At 35.4% G+C, this 20046-nt stretch overlaps 1 protein-coding gene and 1 non-coding gene across 4 annotated transcripts in view; one reads left to right on the top strand and one right to left on the bottom strand.

The window, feature by feature from the left end:
* The window catches only part of LOC123870352 (Kv channel-interacting protein 4-like), a 283490-nt gene that overhangs the window by 189738 nt on the left and 73706 nt on the right, over positions 1-20046 (top strand). The window lies entirely within an intron of this gene.
* On the bottom strand, positions 2346-2416 carry Trnag-gcc. Its single transcript has one exon. It is a non-coding gene; the product is annotated as a tRNA-Gly (tRNA).

The raw sequence follows: 20046 nt of genomic DNA on the forward strand, positions 1-20046 counted from the left end.
GACTTTGTATCTAGATATTCTATTTTAGGGTGCGTTTCGATAGGACATGTGCCAGCAAGTGAGCGGCATATGTTATAGTGAAAACGCACGCTAAGTGTAATTGTAAGCTTTGTCAAAATTAGCATCCTTCAGACAAATTTCAGAGACTAAATTGTTAATCTCAGTAAAGAGAAGCTAATCTTAACTTAAGTTTTAATAACTAGGAAACGTAATAAGAGTAAACTTAGCCGCAAGGGATCAAAGTAAGTGGGTATCTCCTTCGTAATGCAAGACAAAGCACTCAGAAGCCGGATGGTTTGCGTAGCGAAGTTGGGAATTCCACCTTATTTAAAAACGACTTTCTAGAGAGGGACCATTTCATAGGTAGCATGCGAAAAGGAAAATATCACACTGTTTAAAAATTACTACATGTAATCCCACTTTATTATTCAAAAAATTTGCGCGCACTCTGTCATCGACCTGAGCTCGGCTAAAAAGTGCGCGAGCGAAAACATTCACATCATCATGTTAGTTAAAAGGAAAAACGTCGAGTTAAATTAATGAAGCAAGTGATATGTTTTACGGAAATTTAATTATCAGACTTACAATCAAGTGCGAAAATTCACTTTCCGTGAAACCCCTGTGAAATATCAGATCTTGATCATAATTTCTAGATAAATTAATATAGCGATTTATTGTAAGTGCGTAGTAGTAAGTATATTAACTGTAAACAAAAATTACAATTTTACTAAATGAAAATGATTTAAAAGTAGCAGTAATGCCCCTCTCTATGACCTACACTCACCCCTTTATATTAATCTTTTGATAAAACTGAGGTAAAAGAAATTTCTTAGACAAAGAAAAGATAACATTCCAAGAGATTGAAGTTATGAGACCAACGCAGACTGAGTTAAAAATAGTTTATCTTAGTGACTTATGAAATTACTAGATGCTGTCCGCAACTTCGTCCGCATGGACTTAGGTTTCAGAAAGTCCCGTGCGAACACTTTGATTTCCGAGAATAAAATTTGCCTATGTATACTCCACAGTAAGCGTTGTATTAAAGTATGTATGTTTTTGTAAGTCTAATTTAATATATAAATATTTGTAAGTATATACTATAACATAATATCTACTATTTTTTTTTTCATAATTACTGTCTATCTTTGCTGTACCTATTCTACTCCCTTTGCAACCTCTCGCACTGCCAAGGGTCACTGGTAGAGATCTCTTATAGAGATAAGTGCTTCCCTGTCCACTTTTTCTTTCTTTTTATTTATATTGATACAACTTTCTGGTACAAATAAAATAAAAATAATTTGCTAACTCAGTGTCTAACACCGAATGATAGCCACCGAGGTCTTTTGTCATTGATTGGTTTTACATTGTTACTTCACTGATTGATAACAAAATAACGGCTTCAACCATACAGTAGACATTACATCAGGTAGGTTTTTTTTTTTTTCAATTTGGTTTTTAGATTTTAAAGTTTTGGGTGTCTTAATACTTCTCCACTGACGTTGGATATGTTCATCGTAAAACGCTGCTGTCGCGCGGTTTTGTTAGTCCAAGCTAATTATGTCATTATTTTTCACGGAAAAATTGGAAATAGTGTATGTATTTTTTATTCAAATAAACTTTTACAAATATACTTTTGAACATCGATGTATACTTTTGAATCTCCAAAAGAATCTACCACTGTTCAGAATGTCATTCGTATGTATTTTAATTCCTATATAATATGCATATGTATAATTTATTCATCTCAAATAACTTTCATGTTTGATAGAATGAAAATACAACATAAATAACAACAAGTGTAAATTAAAAATTTATAACACCCCCGACGATCCAAAGTATCAGTTTTCCAAAACATCATTTTCAAATAAATAATTATGTATCAAGGCAACGTCCATCTTGACAGCTTGACATTTGTCAATTGACATAATATTATGAACCTAACGGTTATGTAACCTTCTTTTCTACAAGAAAACTAGAAAAGAGCTGATAACTCTTAAACGGCTGCACCAATTTTTTTAGATTATAGCTAAGACCACTCTCGATCAAGCCACCTTTCAAACAAAAAAAACTAAATTAAAATCGGTTCATTCGTTTAGGCGCTACGATGCCACAGACAGATACACAGATACACAGATACACAGATACACAGACACACAGACACACAGATACACAGATACACAGATACACAGATACACACGTCAAACTTATAACACCCCTCTTTTTGGGTCGGGGGTTAAAAATTCAATTCATATTGCATGAATTATGTCAAAATCATATTATCTAAACATTAAAAAAAAAATCGGAATATTTGGAAAGATCTGGTTTAAAAAATTAAAAAATATGATTGCATCGGCCGGGAATCGAACCCGGGCCGCCCGCGTGGCAGGCGAGCATTCTACCACTGAACCACCGATGCTTGCTGTAAGTACATGAAATTTTCGTGACAGATTCGTGTAGGTAGGTATATAATATTTAGTTCTGATTTTGAAGCTAATAAAAATGAAATGAAAAATGAAATGCACTGAGGTAGATACGTTCTCAATGATTTTATGTAGGACAACTTGTACTACATAATATTATTATGATACCTGTGAACATAATGAGAGAACCTATACCTTACATAATTTCATTTTTTTTATTTAATTTAATAAGTTTCCTTGAATTTTCCACACTACCTGAGTTCAATTATTAATTTATCCCAGTAGTTCAACGCTTAAAAGGATTTGGATGCAGTGAACTATTAGGAAAAGTAATAATTTTACTAGTTCCACGGTTAAACTACATGGATACTAGTAAAAATGATAGATAAAATATCATTTTTTCTCACTGTATTTTTCTGAGTATTACCCAGACTTAGGGAATATAACAAAAACCATAAAAATAATATGATAAGAGTTACGACTCTCATTACCACAATAGGTACCACACACTAATAATATTGTTACCTGTTGTACCCATTAGGTAATCCCTAATTACCTACATCCTAGAGCGAGATTACAAAACACTGTCCACTCAGGGCAATGAGTTTTTTGGCTTATTTACAAATTAGTTTACGTGACTCGATCAAGCGAGTTCGTGACCACGGAATATGAAACATCACGTAAATTAAAGCGATACGGTGCGGCGCGCGGCGTGAATGGATTAAAGTTAAGAGGGCTCTCTCCGTCACTCGTTTCATACAATCGTAGTTCCAATTTCATTTGAATACCAAGCAACCAAAGTCCATGAAATTTTGCAGACATATTCTAGAAACTAATATGTCTGTGGTTTTCCAGATTTCTGTTAAAATATTCGGTTTCAAAGTTATGCGGTCTTAAAATTTTTCATACAAATCCTTGAGCCCCTGTAATTTTAAAACTACATATTTTTAGAAAAATCTAAAACACCACAGACACAGATATTAGTTTCTAGAATATGTCTGCAAAATTTCATGGACTTTGGTTGCTTAATATTCAAATGAAATTGGAACTACGATTGTATGAAACGAGTGGAAACGAGTGACGGAGAGAGCCCTGTTAATGGTTTGTGTTTTCTTCGTTTAAAGGTTTTCACTATAATCTCAAAATATCGAAAATCAATTACAATTCAAATATAAGTTTTCAGGGTTCCGTAGCCGAAAGGTGGCAACGGGACCCTATTACGAAGCCTCCGCTGTCCATCCATCTGTCTATCAGCAGGCTGTATCTCATGAATCGAAATATGGGGTTGGTGAGCTGAAATTTTCAGAGTGTGTATTTCCATTGCAGCTATAACAACAAATAGGTCTGCAACTTGGTCAGCGTAAGTTTTGGGTTTTTAAATCTTATGGGAACTCTTTGATTTTCCGGGATAAAAAGTAGCTTAGGTAATATCTGTCTCGGAGATGCAAGCTATCTTAACAGGGCTCTCTCTGTCACTTACTCCATACAATCGTAGTTCCAATTTCATTTGAATATTAAGCAACTAAAGTCCATGAAATTTTGCAGACATATTCTAGAAAGTAATATCTGTGCCTGTGGTGTTTTAGATTTTTCTAAAAATATGTAGTTTTAAAATTACAGGGGCTCAAAGGTTTGGTTGTGAATTTTTAAGACCGCGTAACTTTGGTTGCTTAATACTCAAATGAAATTGGAACTACGTTTATATGGAGCAAGTGACGGAGAGACCCCTCTTAATATAAAATAAATGACGCTCACGACTTTTTTGGTGTGAATTTTAGTTTTAGAAAATCCCGCGGGAACTTGGTAATTTTCCAGAACATTTTGGTACCAAGAGTCAAAACCGTTTGATAGGTTTTAAAAATTAGTAGACAGACATACTTACAGACACACATTGTTTTATTTTCAAAATAAGTAAAAGTACCTACCTAATAATAGTAGGTATGGATTGCCATCTATAAGTAATAGGCAGTAAGAAAACCTTCAAAACCTGTGCTAGGAAATGGAGGCGACACTTTTGCATTAGAAAATCACTACCTAAGTAGGTACCTACCAACGTGGCATGTACCTCAGTATTGCCGACGCAATACTCAGTCTGACAGCAAAATCTATTTGCAATGTGTCCTAAATTGCGATATATGTACCGAAATACTTTTATGTATTTTATGGACATATAAAAAAATACAGTGGTTTACTGTTGGTGTTGACACAATTGCACGGAACCGTGGAAGCGTGTTCCGTACAAATACCCCGATGTAAATAAAAGGACATAGGAATAAAGTTTTAGTTTAACATTTGAATATTCGAGATAAAATACTATAGAGAGCAAGTGCCGTTATACGGGTCCAAATAAACTGTTCCTTCGTAATAGCGCTGACTGAGGTCTGTATTTGTATGGGTGACCGACCATGTATTGGTCCTTTGCCCTTTTTTCCGTACCTTAAAGCTGTCGGTACCCGTATTTATCCCTCATAATAATCATTAAACCTAAAAGTTTCAATCACGTACTTCTTAAGCGAAAGGAGGTAGCTCACCTCATTATAAAGCCAAGAAAACTCCTACCATTATAATATAATAATTAATAGAAAAGGGGCACGGCTCACGACCCTCAGCTATATCAGAAGTACAATTGGCCCTAATAACAAATTCCAGAATCTCACTTTTCTTATCTAAGTTAACATCCACTCCATATGACGTGGAATGCCCACAAAAGAGCCTGCATTAATGCAGGCTCTAAGGTCTAAATCGTTAAATTCCTCGATCGTTACGAAAATACGAAAATTTTGCGATTTTGCAGTGCATAAAAGCTAACTCTATGGAATAGAATCGTAAAAGCAGCATTTAGGAATCGGTATAAACTTTTATACCCTTTTATTTTCGCAAAGTCGAAATCAAATCAGAACCATAAATAATTTGAATAAAAACAATGTTTTTTTTAGATGTAAAGTAAACATTACTTCAAAGGCAACTCTAAAAACCTCGGCTAAAAATAGTAATTTTTGAATTGGCTAGGTTATATTATTCCATTCAAAATGGCGAAGCGACCGCGGCCATAAAATGGGCTAATAGATATCAACGGCACCAGGCAGGCTACATCAGGGGATTTTGCGCCGATTTCAGTTCCCACACAGACGTATATAAAGTAAATCCTCTCAAATATAAATCTGGACTTTTGTTTGCAAATGTGATTTTAGCTTCGGCGGTAGAGCAGAAAAACAACGGGATATTAAAATAAAAGAATTTGATTGAATGCGCTATGCAAAATTTACGACTGCGAATGCATTTAGATTTTCCGTTCGAATATTCGACAATAGAGTATTAATGACTTCCTAGGTACAGTCGTGAGCGATGTAGTCTTTAAGTGCGATGTCCTGGATTTGATTTCCGACTAAGTTTTTTTTTTGGGACTAAATTTGGGAATTCATCATTATTCTCTCAGGATGAGAAGGGCTTAGGCCATAATCTACCACATTGGCTAAGTAAGTATTTAGTACAGATTGGCAGACTTCACACGTCTTTGAAAACATTGTGGAAAACTTTTAGACATGCAGAGATTTCCTCACAATATTTTCCTTCACCGAAAACAAGTGATATTTGATTGCTTAAAACGCACATAACTCCGAAAGTTAAAGACGCCGGGTTCGAACCTCCGACTTTTCGAATAGAAGACCAACGTCTTAACCACTAGGCTATCAACGCTATTGGGAATTCATAATTTTTAAATTAACTTAAGTTGGGTTCGGTCTTGACTCTTGAGGCTTTGAGCTAGATACCACCTTACTGGTGAAGGCGGGTCATTAAAACGGTCAAGCTTTCCAAACGTAGAAACCGATTAGGAGAATGTTTTTAAAACTGCCATTCCAAGATGGCCAGCTTTCATCTTAAATTACATCTTCATCTATTACCACCAAGTGAGATCGCAGTCAAGATAACTTATCACTAAATTGACTTTAAAGAGTGTACGTGCCTGTATAGACTGAAGTTCATTTGAGGAAACGATCCAGTAATTTTTTTAGTCGAGGTTCCAAAATCTAGATTTTCTGGGCTTCAGTTATGGCTAGTTATTGAAAATAGGACAATTTGCAACTATCTAAATACAAGTAACTTCAGTTACCCGATATAACAAGTTAAAACCTCGTGACAGTTAATTATATATTTTAATATTGTCCTCGAGAAAATAATACAATTTTCATCTTGGTATTTAAATAACAGAGAAAAATGTGGCGATCATTTCAACAACAACTTTTCCAACCGCTTTTCTTTTGAATCCGGCAATAATGAAGCAAAACAAAGGCAACTCAGTCTCGCTAAAGCTTTTGACGATTTCTTCAAGCCCCTGACAACGATAGCAGCTATAGAACGAATTTACATCAAGTGCTAAACCTTAGACGGGTTCTTAAAACAAAACTTCCCCAAGGAAGCTTTGTTGGCCAACCATTTTATTAACCCCCGACCCAAAAAGAGGGGTGTTATAAGTTTGACGTGTGTATCTGTGTGTCTGTGTATCTGTGTATCTGTGCATCTGTGTGTCTGTGTATCTGTGTATTTGTGTATCTGTGTATCTGTCTGTTGCATCGTAGCGCCTAAACTAATGAACCGATTTTAATTTAGTTTTTTTTGTTTGAAAGGTGGCTTGATCGAGAGTGTTCTTAGCTATAATCTAAAAAAATTGGTTCAGCCGTTTAAGAGTTATCAGCTCTTTTCTAGTTTTCTAGTAGAAAAGAAGGTTAGATAACCGTTAGGTTCATAATATTATGTCAATAGACAAATGTCAAGCTGTCAAGATGGACGTTGCCTAAATACATAATTATTTATTTGAAAATGATGTTTTGGAAAACTCAAATACTTTGGATCGTCGGGGGTGTTATAAATTTTTAATTTACACTTGTTTGAAACTGGCCTTGGAGTAAAGTGTGATTGATGATTAAACGAACTTACCTGAAGTGAAGTTCTATCCCAATTATACGAGTTGCTTCGTCCGAAGAGATTAGGTATACATTGTAGTAATACGTCAAAGTATTGCCTTTCTAACCACTTATTTGAAAGCAGAAAATCTGCAGTTCTATTTTTTGTATTTTTTGTTGGTATCACTGGAGCGTTCCCATCTCATTTAGTTGAAAGCCTGCCTGGAACATTAATATTTCACTTATCAGGGGTCCTAGGGCTGGGAGGGACCTAATCTCTTCGGACGAAGCAACTCGTATAATTGGGATAGAACTTCACTTCAGGTAAGTTCGTTTAATCATCAATTATACCTCATTGCTTCGTCCTTTGAGATTAGGTATACATTGTAGATTTTGAAAGATAGTGAAATATTAAAACACTTCTAGGTGTAATAATATTGTATTTATATTATCAATTTTGACAAGCAAAATAAAGCCAAAAATAAATAAAAGATATTATCATAATTACGGTTACTTCATCCGTATTTAAGTAGATACTTAGTGATTTTTATAATCACTGTATTATAAGTAAAAATAAAATACTTTTAAAGCTGCTGATTCAAATTTATTTTACTTAAAATAAATTTTAATCAGCTGCTCAGTGTTCCAGATTGATTTATGAATAATAAATAATAATAAATAATAGGAGTGATAGAGCAATCTGATTAGATTGATCACATTGAATACCTCTACGATAAACTCTGGCACACAGCATAGAGTTGCCCACGCTAAGGCCGCTGTATTTCGTATTAGGTATATCAATATTGATACCTTTACTGTGAGCTGCGGAGGTAGCTGCATGCCTGACGGAATAAGCGAAAAAAAAATATATAGAAGTATTATATTTTTATCCACTGACTGATACTGTTCGTAGATACCGATTTATGCGGACTCTTAAATCTTACTATTGTAATGGGGCATTTTTTTTTTTTTTTTTCGTAGGGGTTACATTCTATCGATGTATTCTAACAATTTTTCTGCTGGATAAAGTTATCTTCGGTGAATGTTTATTAGAAAGGAACATTTAGGCAAGGTTGAGCTGAATCTGGGTATGACGATCTTGTTAGGTCATGTATTTCGACTGATGTTTGTTAAATTAATATTATTATTAACAATTACACTACGTATCTAAATTAATTTTCAAAATATGGTTTGCACCTTATGTGTAATTATACCAGCATGAGTAATGTGACGTTAATCAAATATTCTAAATTCAAATTGTTATTTGGATTCCAATTAACAAAAATTCTAAAACTATGGACAGATCTCATGGTGTAACAACATCAAATTTTGGGACTGGAGGACGATGAAAAAACAGACGTTACTCTCGAACCTAGGATCAACGATAGAGCTGAGCCATGGCTGTGTTTTATGAACCCATCAAGCTTATAGCCTGACCGGCTAATTCAGATAGACATTTTCATCGGAGTTGACGCTTCATAATATACAATATACCTTTATTTCAGGACACAGAGTTCGTTCTGTCGTGTGCGCCTATTTTTTTTTTTTTTTTTTTACAAAAAAACTAACCCAACACCATCTTGCGAAGTTGATCATAATATATACAAAGATGACGGTGCTACGCTCCTCTCTACCTAGTAGTACCGTCTTGATAACTTCCATGCAACCAACATAATATGCAATCAACAGGGTGGCTGAAACAGATAATGCATTATCATTATGTCTAAATTGAATTTAGAACCGAACAGAGAAGGCTCTGAAATGGTGGAAACCAGGGGTTGTTTTTTTTTTTTTTTTTGATGCAAAAAAAAAAACCAACATGTGGTTGCCCTAAGGCTGGTACTATTTATTTAAATACATGTTCTTCTAGTTCCCGTTTCCCGTTGTTTTTTAAACTAATGTATGAAGTGAACACAAATCTCCTGTGAGCTTCACAGCATAATTATAGATTTTGATATTCTCGTAAGAAGTGGACATCTAACTCCATCTATATAGTTAAATAGGAAAGAGAGCACTTTATTGTCGTACGCAATAAAATGCCTTTTTTTTTTTTTTTTTTTATAGATTCCATTTTCTGAAAACCTGAAAGTCCAAAAAAAACAGTCAGTAATTTTAGCTACTTCATATGTTTGACAGATTCAAAACTAAACTCAGAATCCACTGGCCATCGGTGGTCTTCTCACAGCGTGTCGCCCCTACCCTATATCGTTAGGATCCGAAAAAAAAAAAAATAATTCTAGACAGTCTATTTTGTCAAATAGGATTGACTGTCACTTCGATAGATTTTTACCATTATGTAATTAATCCTGCAAAGACTGTGCTGAATGCTGATGTGTCAATGCTGAGCTATCTTAGTGATTTGCATTACACAACAAGATATTTAAAACATCTTTCTGTCCGTTTTTGTAGGTGTACCGTATCTACTTACTAAATCGCGGGCAAGTCGCAGTAAGTCATTAACAACGAGTTTTGTATGTAAATTTAGCTCTTGATTGATTAAATATCATTTTTCTTCATTTCTTCAGACGGGTCAACGTATTTTTTTTTTTTTTTTTTAAATCAGGTAATTGCAATATTTGCGCACAGTAGGTACTCGGGCTGTACAGCTCTTTTTTACATTGATGATAAATCTTAAGAACTCTAAAGTATTTATTGTTTGTAAAATAATTTTAGATAACCCTGATAAATTTTAAAAATCAACTATATCTTGTAAATATATGTTATGTATATACCTAGTTGACAAGTAACCCAAAAATCTGAGTAAATACATAAATCACCGGCTTTAGTACTCGTAGTTTTGTAAAGACGAGAGGCGGAAAGTATATTCAGACCAAAATAGTAAACCATTAAATTGGAATAATTCTCGTTCATTTTAAATCGTAGATACTTTCTATAGATAGGTAGTAAAATCTTTTATAACTCCTAAGAAATAAATCTAACGTGGCCATCCAACTATTCATTGATGTAGTTGTAATTGACCTTAATGTTGTTATGTAAGCACCCACTCGTTTAAGAATTTTAGACTTATTATAAGTCTGTTATTTCCATTGGATTTATAATAAAAAATGAAAAGAAGGAAACGATCCTTCACACGAATCACATTGTGATAAGTATAACTTCACTAAACATAAAGTGTATGATATTATATTCAGATGATAGGAGGCATGCTGGGTCGTGAGATTAAGATACTGGTTTTAGAAATGGAATCCCGTATCCTCTTACCCACAATAGTATGACTGGGTCATTAATTAATTGCCATTAGTCCTAAAAGTAGAATGAACGTTCCTGCGGAACGTACCGGGTGCAGCGACGAGGGTCCCCGGTGACACTGCCCGCGCCCGCGGCGCGGCGACTGTCACAGCTGCCGTGAGCGCGGTGACTTCATGGGTTCGTACTTCGTATATAATCGTTGCTCTCGCTTGTTGTATTGCCGGGAGCGGATGCTCCTGGTTTAAAGTCTGGATAGGAGCCGGTGTCGGCTTCTGCGTTGCAGGAGGTTTTCTTGCGGGTGGGATTATTCATATCTTGGCACCGGATCATAATATTACAAGCCCGAATGTATCGGCTAGCTTCACGCTGTATAAGACACAGTCTATTTCTGTATGAGCTGATCTTTAATATTTTTCTTTATTAAAAAAGAATATGAAGTTTTTTCTTGTCATAGATTCGTTGTGCTGGGTATCGCACATCAGTCTGGCTGGATCTTTAATAATAATTAATTTACGGACTGATCACTTTATTCTAAAGAGAAAAAATGAGTGAGAGCTTCCTCATGAGCATATCCGATAAAGCGAAGCGAAGACTAGTTTTTTCTTGACGATGGCTTAATTTTATGGTTGACGTGCTTGGCTGCGTTTCGACAACAATCATTGGCACTAACTCGGGTTCGAGTTGTAATCCGTCTGTACAATGGTATTATAATAATTTATTATTATAAACAAAAAAGTGTAGGTATTTTAAACCATCTACCCTTAACTTTTCTATCAGTAGCGAAAGGGTACATCCTTATTAGAAGACCGCAACATAAATGTATAAACTATATGAAGGTATGAAGAAGGTATTTAATATGCGTAAATCTCAAATGATCTCATTTTTACTCGATAATAGCACTTGATATCTCATGATTCATGTAGACACATTTCATTCACAAATAATAATCAAAGTAAAGGTAATAATATTCCTTTTTAAATGTATTCCATCACGATAATATTTTCAAAGCTTTGAGATGTACACAACACCGATTGGAAATTGATATCATTCCATTAGTCTGATAGGTAACGTTTTACTGTAAATACCTTCATGGTCTGGGCTTCCAAATGACGTGAAGGTTACATCCCCATGAGATGTACACAGCACTATTGGAAAGTGATGTCATATCATCACCAGTGTGATACGGAAATAGTTCTAGCAACTATTCACAATATCAGCATTTCACTGTTAAATACCTTCATGTTCCGGGATTCCAATTAACGTGAAGGTCACATCCCCACAAGATGTACACAACACAATAGGAAAGTGATGTCATATTCTCAGTGTGATACGGAAATAGTCCTTGCAACTATTCACAATATCCCAAGAAATAAATAACATTTCACTGTAAACACCTTCATGTTCCGGGATTCTAATTGATGTGAAGGTCACATCCCCACAAGATGTACACAACACAATAGGAAAGTAATGTCGTATTTTATTAGTGTGATATGGAAATAATCCTAGCAAATTTTCACAATATCCTTAGAAGTAGGCAACATTTCACTGTAAATACCTTTTTATTTCGGGATTCCAAGTGACGTATCATATATATCATATCACTAGTTTGATTCGTAAACAGTCCCAGAAGCTATTCATAATATGTTTAGAATTAGGTAACACGTCTTCACTGAAATACCTTATGGTCCGGAATTCCAAATCACGTGAAAGTAACATCGCCATGTTGTCATATGTCAAGGTAACATCGCAATGTACAAAACATTAATTGCATAGTGATATCATATCACCAGACACTATTATAATAAAACCTTATAACATAAAAATATGTAACAAATAAATAAATAAATAAATCACTATCGTTTTGGTGACTACGCTTTTGTAACGTTTTTTAAAACTTGAATAACGTGGTGATCGGCGAGGCACTAAAACGCGAATGAGATGGGAACGCTCCAGTGATACCAACAAAAAATACAAAAAATAGAACTGCAGATTTTCTGCTTTCAAATAAGTGGTTAGAAAGGCAATACTTTGACGTATTACTACAATGTATACCTAATCTCAAAGGACGAAGCAATGAGGTATAATTAACATTAAACATTATCACATTTTACTCTGCAAGGCCAGTTCATCATCTACGTGAGCTAATAGGCGTCCACTGTTAGACACAGGTGCCTTGTATGGACTTCCACATGCCACGGTCTAACGCCGCCTAGGGGCTCCCTGTGACTCCTTTGATGTATTAGTCCGTGTACCTAATCGGGGTTTTTCCCACTGCGCTTTTCGGTGCAAGATCGCCAAAACGCATTTGCTCCAGTACCTGTTCTGAGACTGCAATTCAGTCTACTACTAACGATTTTTAGGGTTCCGTACCTCAAAAGGAAAAACGGAACCCTTAGAGGATCACTTTGTTGTCTGTCTGTCTGTCCGTCCGTCCGTCGTATCTGTCAAGAAAACCTATAGGGTACTTCCCGTTGACCTAGAATCATGAAATTTAGCAGGTAGGTAAACCTTATAACACAAGTAAAAGAATAATCCGAAAACCAAGAATTTGTAGTTACATCATTAAAAAAAAAAAATGTGTTTCAATTTTCGAAGTAAGATAACTATACCATATGGGGTATTATATGAAAGGGCTTTACCTGTATATTCTAAAACAGATTTTCATTTATTTTTATGCATAATGGTTTTTGATTACACCATGTAAAATATTGGAAAAATTACCCGAGTACGGAACCTCGTAGTGCGTGAGTCTGACTCGCAGTTGGCTGGTTTTTTATAAATAGATGGCTAAGGTTTGGAATACTCTTCCGCGATCTGTGTTTCCCACCAATTACAATCCGGGTATCTTTAAAACAAGAGTGAATAGGCACCTTCTTGGTAAACGCGTCCCATCTTAGACCACATCATCACTTTCCATCAGTCACAGTGATTGTGGTCAAGCGCTTACCTATAGTGAATAAAAAAAAAAAAAAAGTTTCTAAAGCTGCGTTGAAAATCCCTGAAATATTTAAAATAGCCGTTAGTTTACGTTACAGTTCAATTAAATAGCGCACAGTTTCTATTTACCACCATAAATTGCCACAGTGAAGAGAGAATAGACATACGAGAAATAAATACAAACGAAAACGTAAACACATTTTGTGTTCAGTATCAAATGTCGACACATATCACTGGAACTGAGGGGACAAATTCAAATTTCACTATGAACACCTATAGTTCACTCTACCCATACGTTGCTACAGATTAACCCTCGTTCACATAGGTGGGCCAATACTGGACGACCGATATCGGATCCATCGCTATTAGATTTGATACAAGTTTCCATGCAACTTGAGGTTCTTATGATAATATACTACCAACGGTTCGACTGAAAAAGAACGACAAGAAACAGTAGTTACAGCTATTTTTACAGGATCACCAAGCAAGGCTACTAATTAAAATTGTGTGTTCGCGTATTTTTCCATAGCTATTCGATGGCTATTCGGATACGGATCCGTTTTTACCGTTTTCCTGATCTATTTATTTGCAAATGGAACTTATGTACATTTATCAAATCGGAACTTGTGTCTACAAAGGTTCGCTTACATGGGCAATTTAAGCAATTATTGCTCGGCAACACGTATGGATCAACCACTAATAAAACCGCTACAAGCCACTGCCAGTAAAACTTCGTCCATTACTAGTGACTACTAGTTTGTTCTATGTCTATATTGATCAATGTTACTCCAATTCGATGTGGAGGTGAGTAAAAAGCAACATTGTTCTTTTCAGGTAGGTATTGCAGTAAATTGCTTCATGTGGTCGCGATATCATAATTGACTTAATTGCTTATTATTGTCCATGTAAACGCACCTTAAGATCCGGAAAATTGTTTTGTAGGTGGCGTTTTAGGTACAAACCTACACCATAACCGAAATAAAAACGGATTTTAAAAAGCAGTCCTGTAAAATTTCAGTGTGATCGAGGGGTTACAACGCCGAATGAATGACCGGTTCGACTTTGGTTTTCATGCTACGAGCTACGAGTACGGACGAGCAAGATATATGGGTGCGATAAATTCTGTTGTCTACAGTTTTTTTACATAGAATGAGGGGTAAAAAGGATGCAATATTCCATTATCTATCTCTTTCTTCCTATCTAATATTATAATATGACATCGTAATGACTGATTCATTAGTAAATTTGTTTTTAGACGCTTAAAATACTGCACCAATTATTACATAATATTGTCGCAATTTAGAATGTCTTCGGACGACCTACACCGGTCAACCATGCATACTGAGTATCGACTTTGGGCCAACATTATTGACCCCAACTATTAATGACCGATTAGCATGGACGTATAAATACTCCCGATTAGGTTATACGCACTATCACAACTAAGCCAAACATGCTACAAGTAGATAAGTCGGCAGGGGGAAAATACCGCTACATCAGCTCAGAATGCTTAGATACAAAGTAATAAGTGCAAAGTTTATCTGCCTCGAGTTTCTAGATGACAAAGTTTAGTTTACCTAGCTTGAAGAGAATAATGCTCTAGCATTTCCCGGTACTAAATCATTCTGGAAATTGTTTTAAGGTAATTGCTATTTGACAAATCGCAAAAATGCTGTACTTTGAAGTAAATTGTTTATTTTTCTAAAGCATTAACATCTATTAAATACATGCAATTAAAAACTTCAGTTTGTGAAGATTATAAGGGCCTTTTTTAATTTAGTATACATTATCCCAATAATAAAAAAAAACAAGTTGAAAACATTGCTGTTCGCAACTTGTTCTGTAAAAGTTTTCTTTAACATCTTGATACTTTGAAGCCAACCTCCAGAAAATGATATGTTTAGGTTTAGCAATCAATTTGAACTGTTAGTTTTATACTAAATGTTTTTCATTTCTTAAATAATCTAAAACTAACCAAAAAACTTCCTGTGCTATTTATTTTCTTGCAGGCGCTCTATGGAATTCAGTGTCCACTGGACTGTCATGGCGGAAGGACTGTGCGCGTCATTTCGTCGCAAAATATTATTTAAAATGAATTTAAGCTTATTATTTTTGAATGAAAGTTGTGTTTATAATCGTTGAAAAATAAAATAGGGATTTTTTCATTTCTAAATGAAGCCTGCTTATATACTAAAATTTATTCGAAAGTTACGGTTTTACCAGGTAAATACTCGGAGGTTGTCATAGATTATGATGACAGATAGTAAGTGTTCTAAATAGGTATTATACCTATGTTTTTTAGGAGATAGCGCGCCTCGTTTCGGGCGCCGTGTTCCGAAATGGATTTCGTAGTAGTGCAAGTTTGGTGCAAGCCCCACATGACGGAGGGGTATGCGTCAGGCATTTCCTGTGTACAAAAAAAGACCTATATTTCGGATCCATTTTTCATCACTGACATCATGCACTATTCAAAGACTGGTCTTCAAGCATTGAGGAATTTTGGACGAGAGACATCTCGAAGGTTCCCGAAGGCTGCCTAACTGAGTTAGATTTGTCGGCTAGCTAGCTTTTTTTGAAATTGGACCTACTTAGCTGGATTGTGTGTTAGAGATTTCTTATGAGATATTATATGTACATAATATAACCATCATAAGGAAGCTCAGATTCATGCTGCGGGCAATGGGGAGAGCCTAAAGGTTGGAACGCCATTTCGGCGGCCGTGTTTCCTGCCATATATACCATAGATACCTGCAAGCCAAGAGTGAATAGGCATCTTCCAGGTAAGCGTGCTCCAACTTGGACCTCATCATTGCTTTCTTTAAAGCATGATTGTCGTCAAGCGCAAGCGCAAAGATTCAGGCGGCGCAAACCCGTAGCATGTGGAAGACCCTATTAAAGACCTATGTTCACTGTGGACGTCTGTCGGTTGATGTTGATGATTATGTCTTTAGTGCAAGTAGTTCAGTAGTTTCAGAGTTTATCGATAACAAACAAACAAACCTTTCCTCTTCATAATATATGTACTTAGTAGCGCAAACTTGGAAAAAATCTCGTGGAAACTCTTTGATTTTCCGAGATAAATGTAATTTTACCTGGCAGCCCTAATCAATTTTATCACTGATAATAATAACTAATTCATAACCGTTAAAACTAAGAGTCAAAATCTCGTTTTTCTAGTCGAGTTCCGTAGGCTCTTTGAACCCACCGCATTATTATCCCAAGAAAACCTACCATTAGATGTAGGAATAATGGAAAGAGGTCACAACCCTCAGCAATAAAGAATACGATGCGGAGAGAGATGTCACTCTCAAGGTCTTTAAATGTATCCATGCAAAAAACCACGTCGACTGGTTGCTCCGTTGCAGCGTGATTGAATATTAAACCAACAAACACACTTTCGCATTTGAAATATGGCCAGTGATTATAAGAAACAGTTTAAATCTCTCTCTGAGAGACGTTAGGCAAAGTGAACACGAATTATGACACTTCTGTGTTCTTATACAAGCTTAGGTCTCTCAATTTTGTCAATTAATGTCAAATTTCTTTCTCAGATCAAAACCTAGTAAGTGGTTTAAATTCAAGAGAAGTTTAGGCCGTAGTCTTCAACAAGAAACTCGGCGGTTGCTCTTTTCAAAGATTTGATGTACAATATTAAATTGCTTAAAACGCACATAACTGAAAAGTTAGTAGTGCGTGATTCCAGGATCGAACCCCCGACTTTCGATTAGGAGGCGGACGTTCTAACCACTAGGCTATGACAGTTTTTAAATTAAAGGGGTTTAAATATTTTAGTGTGAAGACTGGCCTACACATTTATTCATTAGATGTGCATCACTTTCTTTTTTAGGGTTCCGTACCTCAAAATGAAAAACGGAGCTCTTAAAGGATCACTTTGTTGTCTGTCCATTTGTCCGTCCGTCCGTCAAGAAAACCTATACAGTACTTCCCGTTGATCTAGAATCACGAAATTTGTTCTCGGATTTATTCCTTTACTTGGGCTATGAGAGTTGAGACCTATCTACCTGCCCATAATTCTAGGTTAACGGGAAATACCCTATCGGTTTTCTTGACAGACACGACAGACGGACAGACGGACAGAAAGACAGACAACAAAGTGATCCTATAAGGGTCCCGTGTTTCCTTTTGAGATATGGAACCCTAAAAACATTATGTAAGTATGCAAAGTATTTCCCTTGCAAGCCATATTTAACAGTTGACATGTAGAGGTCATTGACTTTTCCTATCTTACTTTTAAGTTTTAATGCATCATTAAGTATTTACTGTTTTGACATGGTATTTAGATAATGGGTGATATTTATTTTATTTAATCTAATTCCTTTGAAAAACTTAGTAAGGCGCATTAATCTATAAAAAACCTAGCCAGTTCATAGACTTACTATGTTTTAAAATGGTCAAAGCGACTTACTAGCTTTTAATTTTACTTTAATGTGGGTGTCCTTACAATACAACGGGACATACTATGAAAGTTAGGCTTATGACATAAAACGATTTTCGGAAAAATGACATTTACTTTGTTTTGATATGGGGCGGTCGATATAATTAGGTACTAGGGTAAAGGCTCAAGTAAATGAACAGATTGGACGTTTTTACATGTATTAAGAGCTGGAATAAAAAACCGGCTGATATACCTTTTTTAAATATTTTCTTACAAATTCTTACACTTTTTTCAATTTCAATTTCAAAACCGTGTTCCGTTCAAACCGTTCAAAAGTGTGTGTGCGTGCGTCCATGTGTGTGTGTGAGTGTGTGTGAGTATATACTTGTCTGTATGTTTGTACGAGTGTTTGTTAGTGTGGTATTGCGTTGTATAACCACATGAGTAGCGAACAGAGTCAAAGCTTCATACAAGCGCGCTACGATAGGTACACTACTACAAGCTTGAGGCGCGTGTGTGCGTGAGCACAGGCGCTACGTCGCGTACGGAGAGAAATCGGTTTATACCGGCTCGGCCTGTGCTCAAGCTCAGGGGCTGCAGTACACGTCGCGCGTCGTGTTTTCATTTAATTTAATGTTAATGATAATAATTTAAATAGTGTTTAAAATCTATTTTCTTGAACTGTCATAGATTTTGTTCAAAATCAATATTTGAGGATCCCTAGGATCACAAAACAGGATATTGTTACCAAATTTAAAAAAATCGACGCCATTTTGAAATTCTTTGTTAATTGACCGATTTCGTTCAAAATCGATATTTAGAGCTCCCTGGGATCACGAAATAAGAAACTGTTACCAAAATTTAAAAAAGTCGACGCCATTTTGAAATTCTTTGTAAATTGACCGATTTCGTTCAAAATCGATATTTAGAGCTCCCTGGGATCACGAAATAAGAAACTGTTACCAAAATTTAAAAAAGTCAACGCCATTTTGAAATTCTTTGTTAATGGACCGATTTCGTTCAAAATCGATATTTAGAGCTCCCTGGGATCACAAAATAAGAAACTGTTACCAAAATTTAAAAAAGTCGACGCCATTTTGAAATTCTTTGTTAATTGACCGATTTCGTTCAAAATCGATATTTAGAGCTCCCTGCGATCACAAAATAAGAAACTGTTACCAAAATTTAAAAAAGTCGACGCCATTTTGAAATTCTTTGTTAATTGACCGATTTCGTTCAAAATCGATATTTAGAGCTCCCTGCGATCACAAAATAAGAAACTGTTACCAAAATTTTAAAAAGTCGACGCCATTTTGAAATTCTTTGTTAATTGACCGATTTCGTTCAAAATCGATATTTAGAGCTCCCTGCGATCACAAAATAAGAAACTGTTACCAAAATTTTAAAAAGTCGACGCCATTTTGAAATTCTTTGTTAATTGACCGATTTCGTTCAAAATTGATATTTAGAGCTCCTTGCGATCACAAAATAAGAAACTGTTACCAAAATTTAAAAAAGTCGACGCCATTTTGAAATTCTTTGTTAATTGACCGATTTCGTTCAAAATCGATATTTAGAGCTCCCTGGGATCACAAAATAAGAGACTGTTACCAAAATTTAAAAAAGTTGACGCCATTTTGAAATTCTTTGTTAATTGACCGATTTTGTTCAAAATCGATATTTAGAGCTCCCTGGGATCACAAAATAGGAACCTGTAACCAAAATTTAAAAAAGTCAACGCCATTTTGAAATTCTTTGTTAATTGACCGATTTCGTTCAAAATCGATATTTAGAGCTCCCTGGGATCACAAAATAAGAAACTGTTACCAAAATTTAAAAAAGTTGACGCCATTTTGAAATTCTTTGTTAATTGACCGATTTTGTTCAAAATCGATATTTAGAGCTCCCTGGGATCACAAAATAGGAACCTGTAACCAAAATTTAAAAAAGTTGGCACCATTTATAATTCTTTCTAAATTGACTGATTTCGTTCAAAATCGATATTTAGATCTATCGATCGATATTTAAAGATCGATATTTAAACTAGGCAATCACAACAAAAACAAATTTTACCATCTTGTTGAACAAATAACTATTGTTAATTAAATTGTATCCTCCAGTGCCAGCCCTACCAAAATAGTTATAAATTTTGCTCGCTTCTTAGAAGCTTTGCCTCTGTTTG

Source organism: Maniola jurtina, chromosome 12, assembly GCF_905333055.1.
Source record: "Maniola jurtina chromosome 12, ilManJurt1.1, whole genome shotgun sequence".
Taxonomy (NCBI): Eukaryota; Metazoa; Arthropoda; class Insecta; order Lepidoptera; family Nymphalidae; genus Maniola; species Maniola jurtina.